At 38.7% G+C, this 8,084-nt stretch overlaps 1 non-coding gene across 1 annotated transcript; it reads right to left on the bottom strand.

Moving 5' to 3' along the window:
* Positions 1–4,807: 4,807 nt before the first annotated feature.
* Positions 4,808–4,915, bottom strand: LOC112732170 (small nucleolar RNA R71). Its single transcript, XR_003167907.1, has one exon. It is a non-coding gene; the product is annotated as a small nucleolar RNA R71 (small nucleolar RNA).
* Positions 4,916–8,084: the final 3,169 nt, after the last annotated feature.

Here is an 8,084-nt window from a genome sequence, read left to right as displayed (position 1 = left end):
ACTAAATGAGAACTACTACAGCATGTGAGATAAGAAACTAAATAAAGATACGTAGAATAGCAAATATAAAATTGAAAGAGAATCGAAAATTAAGCAAATAATGAGACTAAGTAGTATTAGAATTGAAGTATTCAGATGCATGTATACATGTGGTTGCATCATTTCAATTTATGGTTCCCTAAACCCTAAACCCTAGGAAAAATTTGCTGGGTAAAATTTGATAAAATTATAGATGTTTTTTTTAGGCATGGTGCCGCCAAATTGTGGTTAGATGCGAAAAAAGACGGTGGATTAATCTATGATTTACTATAATTTGGATTATTTGGAGAATCAGGAACCAAAAACTCTTTGAAGATAAACAAATACAGGATAATGAAGTTTGGGAAGAAATTATTACTATTGAAAGGAATGAAAGAGGTGCAAACAATCAAGTGTAGGAGCTAAGAAAATTGTAAAGAAAAGTCGGAAGATGGAAGATGGGGTCAAGGGAGAAAAGAAAATAGAATTTATTGGTGTTATATGCAGAATTCATCAATGATAAAAATGTAACCTGAGTGAAAGATCTTCTTATAAATGCTGAAAATATATTAGTGTGCTTCTTGTCTGAAGTTATTAATAAAGCAAACTTAATAGAAGCTGAAATTGAAAGCATTGAAGATTTAGTGATAATAAGAACAAATCATTTGATGGTGCAGTGGGCGTTGAAGAAGTATATTAGGAGCTAGACATACAAATTTCAAAGAAACAAATTCTTGAACCTGTTACAATTCAAGCAAGCTAATTGATGAGCGGATAATTTATACACTTTTTGGCATTGTTTTTAGTATGTTTTTAGTATATCTTAGTTAGTTTTTATTATGTTTTTATTAGTTTTTAAATAAAAATCATATTTCTGGACTTTACTATGAGTTTGTGTATTTTTTTGTGATTTCAGGTATTTTCTGGCTGAAATTGAGGGACCTGAGTAAAAATCTGGTTCAGAATCTGAAAAAGGACTACAGATGCTGTTGGATTCTGACCTCCCTGCACTCAAAGTGAATTTTCTGGAGCTACAGAAACCCAATTGGCGCGCTCTCAATTGCGTTGGAAAGTAGACATCCTGGGCTTTCCAGCAATATATAATAGTCCATATTTTGCCCGAGATTTGACGGCCCAAACAGGCGTTCCAAGTCAGCTTAAGAATTCTGGCGTCAAAACGCCAGAACTGGCACAAGAGCTGGAGTTAAACGCCCAAACTGGCACAAAAGCTGGCGTTTAACTCCAAGAAAAGTCTTTACACATGGAAGCTTCAATGCTCAGCCTAAGCACACACCAAATGGGCCCAGAAGAAGATTTCTGCATTAATTACTTATTTCTGTAACCCTAGGCTACTAGTTTTCTATAAATAGGACCTTTTGCTATTGTATTTTCATACTTTTGATAGACCTTTTCACGTTTGGGGGCTGGCCTCACGGCCATGCCTAGACCCTTTTGTTCTTATGTATTTTCAATGGTGGAGTTTTTACACACCATAGATTAAGGTGTGGAGCTCTGCTGTTCTTCACGAATTAATGCAATTACTACTGTTTTCTATTCAATTCACGCCTACTTCTTGTTCTAAGATATTCATTCGTACCCAAGAACATGATGAATGTGATGATTATGTGACACTCATCACCATTCTCCCCTATGAACGCGTGCCTGACAACCACCTCCGTTCTACATGCAATCAAGCTTGAATGTTTATCTCTTAGCCTTCTGGTTCATGACGCATGGTTGCCTCGCCTGACAATCGAGTCTTCCATTCCATGAAATCAGAGTCTTCGTGGTATAGGTGAGAATCAATTGGCAGCATTCTTGAGATCCAAAAAGTCTAAACCTTATCTGTGGTATTCCGAGTAGGATCTGGGATGGGATGACTGTGACGAGCTTCAAACTCGCGAGTGTGGGGCATGTGACAGACGCAAAAGGATCAATGGATCCTATTCCGACATGATCGAGAACCAACAGCTGATTAGCCGATGTGGTGACAGCGCATTAGGACCATTTTCACTGAGAGGACGGGAGGTAGCCATTGACAACGGTGAAACTCAACATAAGCTTGCCATGGAAGAGAGTATGAATGATTGGAAGAAGGCAATGGGAAAGCAGAGGTTCAGGAGGAACAAAGCATCTTCATACGCTTATCTGAAATTCTCACCAATGAATTACATAAGTATCTCTATCTTTATTATATATTTTATTTATATTTTAATTATCAATTCTCCATAACCATTTGAATCCGCCTGACTGAGATTTACAAGATGACCATAGCTTGCTTCAAGCCGACAATCTCCGTGGGATCGACCCTTACTCGCGTAAGGTTTATTACTTGGACGACCCAGTGCACTTGCTGGTTAGTTGTGCGAAGTTGTGATAAAAAATTGAGATTACAATTGTGCGTACCAAGTTGTTGGCGCCATTGATGATCACAATTTCGTGCACCAAGTTTTTGGCGCTGTTGCCAGGGATTGTTCGAGTTTGGACAACTGACGGTTCATCTTGTTGCTTAGATTAGGTAATTTTATTTTATGTTTAAGCTTTTTACTTTTTATTTTCAAAATTTTTTTTTAAAAAATACAAAAAATTTTTCTATTTGTTCTTCAGAGTTTTTAAGAATGAATTCTAGAGTTTCATGATGATCTGTTGAAATATGGCTGGCTGTGAAGCCATGTCTAATCTTATTGGACCGAGGTTTCAACTTATCATCACAAGAGCTTATTGATTTCTATCAATTTTGCTGTTGTGAGCAATGATCTGCTAAAGCTTGGTTGGCCATTGGCCATGTCTAGTGTTTTGGACCGGAGCTTTCTTTGAAAGCTTGGCTGGCTAGTAAGGTATGTCTAATTCCTAGACCGGAGTCTTAGACTAGCATTGCAATGATTCCTGGAATTCTTATTAAAAATTTTGAATCCACTCAATTTTCGAAAAATCACAAAAAAAATTTTATAAAACCATAAAAAATAAAAAATATTCTATGTTTCTTGTTTAAGTCTAATGTCTAATTTTAAGTTTGGTGTCAATTGCATGTCTCTATTCTTCTAATTTTCGAAAATTACATGCATTATGTTCGTCATTGATCTTCAAGATGTTCTTGATGATTTCCTTGCTCTGATCTTTAAATTCTCTTGTTTTGTGTGTTTAGTTGTTTCTCACATGCATTTTTCAAATTGTTATAGTCCTTAGTATACAAACTTTTAAGTTTGGTGCCTTGCATGCATTATGTATTTGATCTTAGTTTTCCATGTTTAAATTGCATTTTGATTGTTCCTCATCATTTAAAAATCCAAAAAATTTTCAAAATTATGTCTTTTCAAGTCAATAATACAGAGAATTGAAGATTCAGAACATGCAGCAGAGGAATTACACAGAAAAAGCTGGGCGTTCAAAACACCCAGTGAAGAAGGAAAACTGGCGTTTAAACGCCAGCCAAGGTACTTGGTTGGGCGTTAAACGTCCAAAAGGGTAGCATTTTGGGCGTTAAACGCCAGAATGGATACCATTCTGGGCGTTTAACGCCAGGATGACATAAGAGGGAAGATTTTGTTTTTAATTCAAATTTTTTTCAAGTTTTCATAAGTTTTCAAAATCAAATCTTTTTCAAATCATATCTTTTCAATCGTATCTTTTCAAAATAAATTTCTTTCCATTTTTTTTACTATTTTCGAAAATACTTGCTAACAATTAATGATTTGATTCAAAAATTTCAAGTATGTTGCTTTCTTGTTAAGAAAGGTTTAATATCTGAATCATATCTTTTAAATTTCTTATTAGCCAAGTCATTAATTTTAAAATCAAATCTTTTTAAATTGTTTTTCAATTATATCCTTTCAATCATATCTTTTTAAAAATCATATCTTTTCAATCATATCTTCTTAATCACATCTTTTTCAAAATAATTTTCAATCATATCTTTTTTATTTCTAATTTCAAAAATCTTTTTCAAAAATCACTTAATTTCTTTCCCAACTTTAATTCTCGAAAATCATCAATCAAATTTTCAAAATTTCTTTTAATTATTTCAAAATCTTTTACTTTAATTTCGAAAATTCTTCCCCTCTTCTCACATCCTTCTATTTAAAGGACTAACACTCCTCCACTATCAACAATTCCAACTCTATCCCTCTTGATAAGTTCGAATTCTTCTCTTTCTACCTTCTCCTTCTATTCTTCTTTTCCTCTGACACTTCAAGGAATCTCTATACTGTGACATAGAGGATTATATACTTTCTTCTTCTCTTTTCATATGAGCAGAAGCAAGGACAAAGGCATTCTTGTTGAAGCTGATCCTGAACCTGAAAGGACCTTGAAGAGAAAGCTAAGAGAAGCTAAAGTACAACTCTCTATAGAGGACCTAACAGAACTTTTCAAACAAGAAAAAGACATGGCAGCCAAAAATAACAACAATGTCAACAATGCAAGGAAGGTGCTTGGTGACTTTACTGCACCTACTCCTGACTTCTATGGGAGAAGCATCTCAATCCCTGCCATTGGAGCAAACAACTTTGAGCTTAAGCCTCAATTAGTTTCTCTAATGCAACAGAATTGCAAGTTTCATGGACTTCCATTGGAAGATCCTCATCAGTTCTTAGCTGAATTCTTACAAATCTGTGACACTGTCAAGACCAATGGGGTTGATCCCAAGGTCTATAGACTTATGCTTTTTCCCTTTGCTGTAAGAGACATAGCTAGAACATGGTTGGATTCACAACCTAAAGAAAGCCTGAACTCTTGGAAAAAGCTAGTCAATGCCTTCTTGGCAAAGTTCTTTCCACCTCAAAAATTGAGTAAGCTTAGAGTGGAAGTCCAAACCTTTAGACAGAAGGAAGGTGAATCCCTCTATGAAGCTTGGGAAAGATACAAGCAATTAATCAGAAGGTGCCCTTCTGACATGCTTTCAGAATGGAGCATCATAGGTATCTTCTATGATGGTCTGTCTGAACTGTCCAAGATGTCATTGGATAGCTATGCTGGAGGTTCTCTTCATCTGAAGAAGACGCCTGCAGAAGCTCAGGAACTCATTGAGATGGTTGCAAATAACCAATTCATGTACACTTCTGAAAGGAACCCTGTGAATAATGGGACAAATCAGAATAAAGGAGTTCTTGAGATTGATACTTTGAATGCCATACTGGCTCAGAATAAAATATTGACTCAGCAAGTCAATATGATTTCTCAAAGTTTGTCTGGAATGCAAGCTGCACCAGGCAGTACTAAGGAAGCTTCATCTGAAGAAGAAGCTTATGATCCTGAGAACCCAGCAATGGAAGAGGTGAATTATATGGGAGAACCCTATGGAAACACCTATAATCCTTCATGGAGAAATCATCCAAATCTCTCATAGAAGGACCAACAGAGGCCTCAACAAGGCTTCAATAACAATAATGGTGGAAGAAACAGGTTTAGCAATAGCAAACCTTTTCCATCATCTTCTCAGCAACAGACAGAGAATTCTAAGCAGAGCCACTATGAATTAGCAACTGTAGTCTCTGATCTAATTAAAACCACTCAAAGTTTCATGACTGAAACAAGGTCCTCCATTAGAAATTTGGAGGCATAAGTGGGTCAGGTGAGTAAGAAAGTTACTGAACTCCCTCCTAGTACTCTTCCAAGCAATACAGAAGAGAATCCAAAAGGAGAGTGCAAGGCCATCACCATGACCCACACGGCCGAATCTGGAGAGGAGGAAGAGGCAGTGATCTCCACTAAGAAAGATCTCACTGGACATCCACTGGCCTCCAAGGAGTTCCCTCATGAGGAACCATGGGAATCTGAGGCTCACACTGAGACCATAAAAATTCCATTGAATTTACTTCTGCCATTCATGAGCCCTGATGAGTATTCTTCCTCTGAAGAGGATGAAGATGTTACTGAAGAGCAAGTTGCTAAGTACCTTAGAGCAATCATGAAACTAAATGCCAAGTTATTTGGTAATGAGACTTGGGAGGATGAACCCCCCTTGCTCACCAAAGAACTGGATGACTTGACTAGGCAGAGATTACCCCAAAAGAGACAAGATCCTGGAAAGTTTTCAATACCTTGCACCATAGGCACCATGACCTTTGAAAAGGCTCTGTGTGACCTAGAGTCAAGCATAAACCTCATGCCTCTCTCTGTAATGGAGAAACTAGGAATTTTTAAGGTGCAAGCTGCAAGAATCTCATTAGAGATGGCAGACAATTCAAGGAAACAAGCTTATGGACTTGTAGAGGATGTCTTGGTAAAAGGTTGAAGACCATTACATCCCTGCTGATTTCATAATCTTAGAGACTGGGAAGTGTATGGATGAATCCATCATCCTTGGCAGACCCTTCCTAGCCACAGCAAAAGCTGTGATTGATGTTGACAGAGGAGAATTGGTCCTTCAAGTGAATGAGGACTCCCTTGTGTTTAAGGCTCAAGGATCTCTCTCTGTAACCATGGAGAGGAAGCATGAAAAGCTTCTCTCAATACAAAGTCAAACAAAGCCCCCACATTCAAACTCTAAGTTTGGTGTTGGGAGGCCACAACCAAACTCTAAGTTTGGTGTTGAGAGGCCACAACCAAACTCTAAGTTTGGTGTTGAGAGGCCATCATCATGCTCTGAGTATCTGTGAGGCTCCATGAGAGCCCACTGTCAAGCTACTGACATTAAAGAAGCGCTTGTTGGGAGGCAACCCAATTTTACTTATCTATGTTAAATTTCTATTGTTATTTTATGTTTTCTGTAGGTTGATGATCATGTGAAGTCACAAAAACAATTGAAAAAGAGAAAACAAACTGAAAAACAAAATGAAAAATAGCACACCCTGGAGGAGAAAGCTACTGGCGTTTAAACGCCAGTAAGGGCAGCAGAATGGGCGTTAAACGTCCAGTCTGGCACCATTCTGGGCATTTAACGCCAGAAAAGGGCACAGAGCTGGCGTTTAACGCCAGAAAAGGGCAAGAAGCTGGCGTTAAACGCCAGAAATGGGCAGCAACCTAGCGTTTAACGCCAGGATTGGCAGAAAAGGGCATTTTGCACGCCACTTGGTGCAGGGATGAAAAATCCTTGACACCTCAGGATCTGTGGACCCCACAGGATCCCCACCTACCCCACCTCTCTCTCTCTCTTCTTCACCCATTCACCAATCACCTCAATACCTCTTCCCCAAAAACCCCTCACCTATCAAATCCTACCCTCTTCTCCATAAACCCTTCACCAATCCACATCCATCCATCATAAAACCCCACCTACCTCACCATTCAAATTCAAACCACTTTCCCTCCCAAACCCACCCTATATGGCCGAACCATAACCCTCCCTCCACTCCTATATAAACCCATCTTCACTCCCTCTTTTTCACACATCTTCAACACTACTTCTCCCCCCTTGGACGAATCACTCCCACTTCTCCATCTCCTCCATTTACTTCTTCTTCTACTCCCTTCTTTCTTCTTTTGCTCGAGGACGAGCAACCCTTCTAAGTTTGGTGTGGTAAAAGTGTTGCTTTTTGTTTTTCCATAACAATTTATGGCACCAAAGGCCGGAGAAACCTCTAGAAAGAGAAAACGGAAGGCAAAAGCTTCCACCTCCGAGTCATGGGAGATGGAAAGATTCATCTCAAGGGTGCATCAAGACCACTTCTATGAAGTCGTGGCCAAGAAGAAGGTGATCCCCGAGGTCCCTTTCAAACTCAAAAAGGGTGAATATCCGGAGATCCGATATGAGATTCGAAGAAGAGGTTGGGAAGTTCTCACCAACCCCATTTAACAAGTCGGAATCTTAATGGTTCAAGAGTTCTATGCCAATGCATGGATCACCAAGAACCATGATCAAAGTGTGAACCCAGACCCAAAGAATTGGCTTACAATGGTTCGGGGGAAATGCTTAGATTTTAATCCGGAGAATGTAAGGTTGGCATTCAACTTGCCCATGATGCAAGGAGATGCACACCCCTACACTAGAAGGGTCAACTTTGATCAAAGGTTGGACCAAATCCTCATAGACATTTGTGAAGAGGGCGCTCAATGGAAGAGAGATTCAAGAGGAAAGCCGGTTCAACTAAGAAGGCATGACCTCAAGCCCATGGCTAGGGGATGGTTGG

Source organism: Arachis hypogaea, chromosome 12 (assembly GCF_003086295.3).
Source record: "Arachis hypogaea cultivar Tifrunner chromosome 12, arahy.Tifrunner.gnm2.J5K5, whole genome shotgun sequence".
Lineage (NCBI taxonomy): Eukaryota > Viridiplantae > Streptophyta > Magnoliopsida > Fabales > Fabaceae > Arachis > Arachis hypogaea.
The sequence above is the reverse complement of the archived record's forward strand: the minus strand, read 5'-3'. Positions and strand labels throughout refer to the sequence as shown.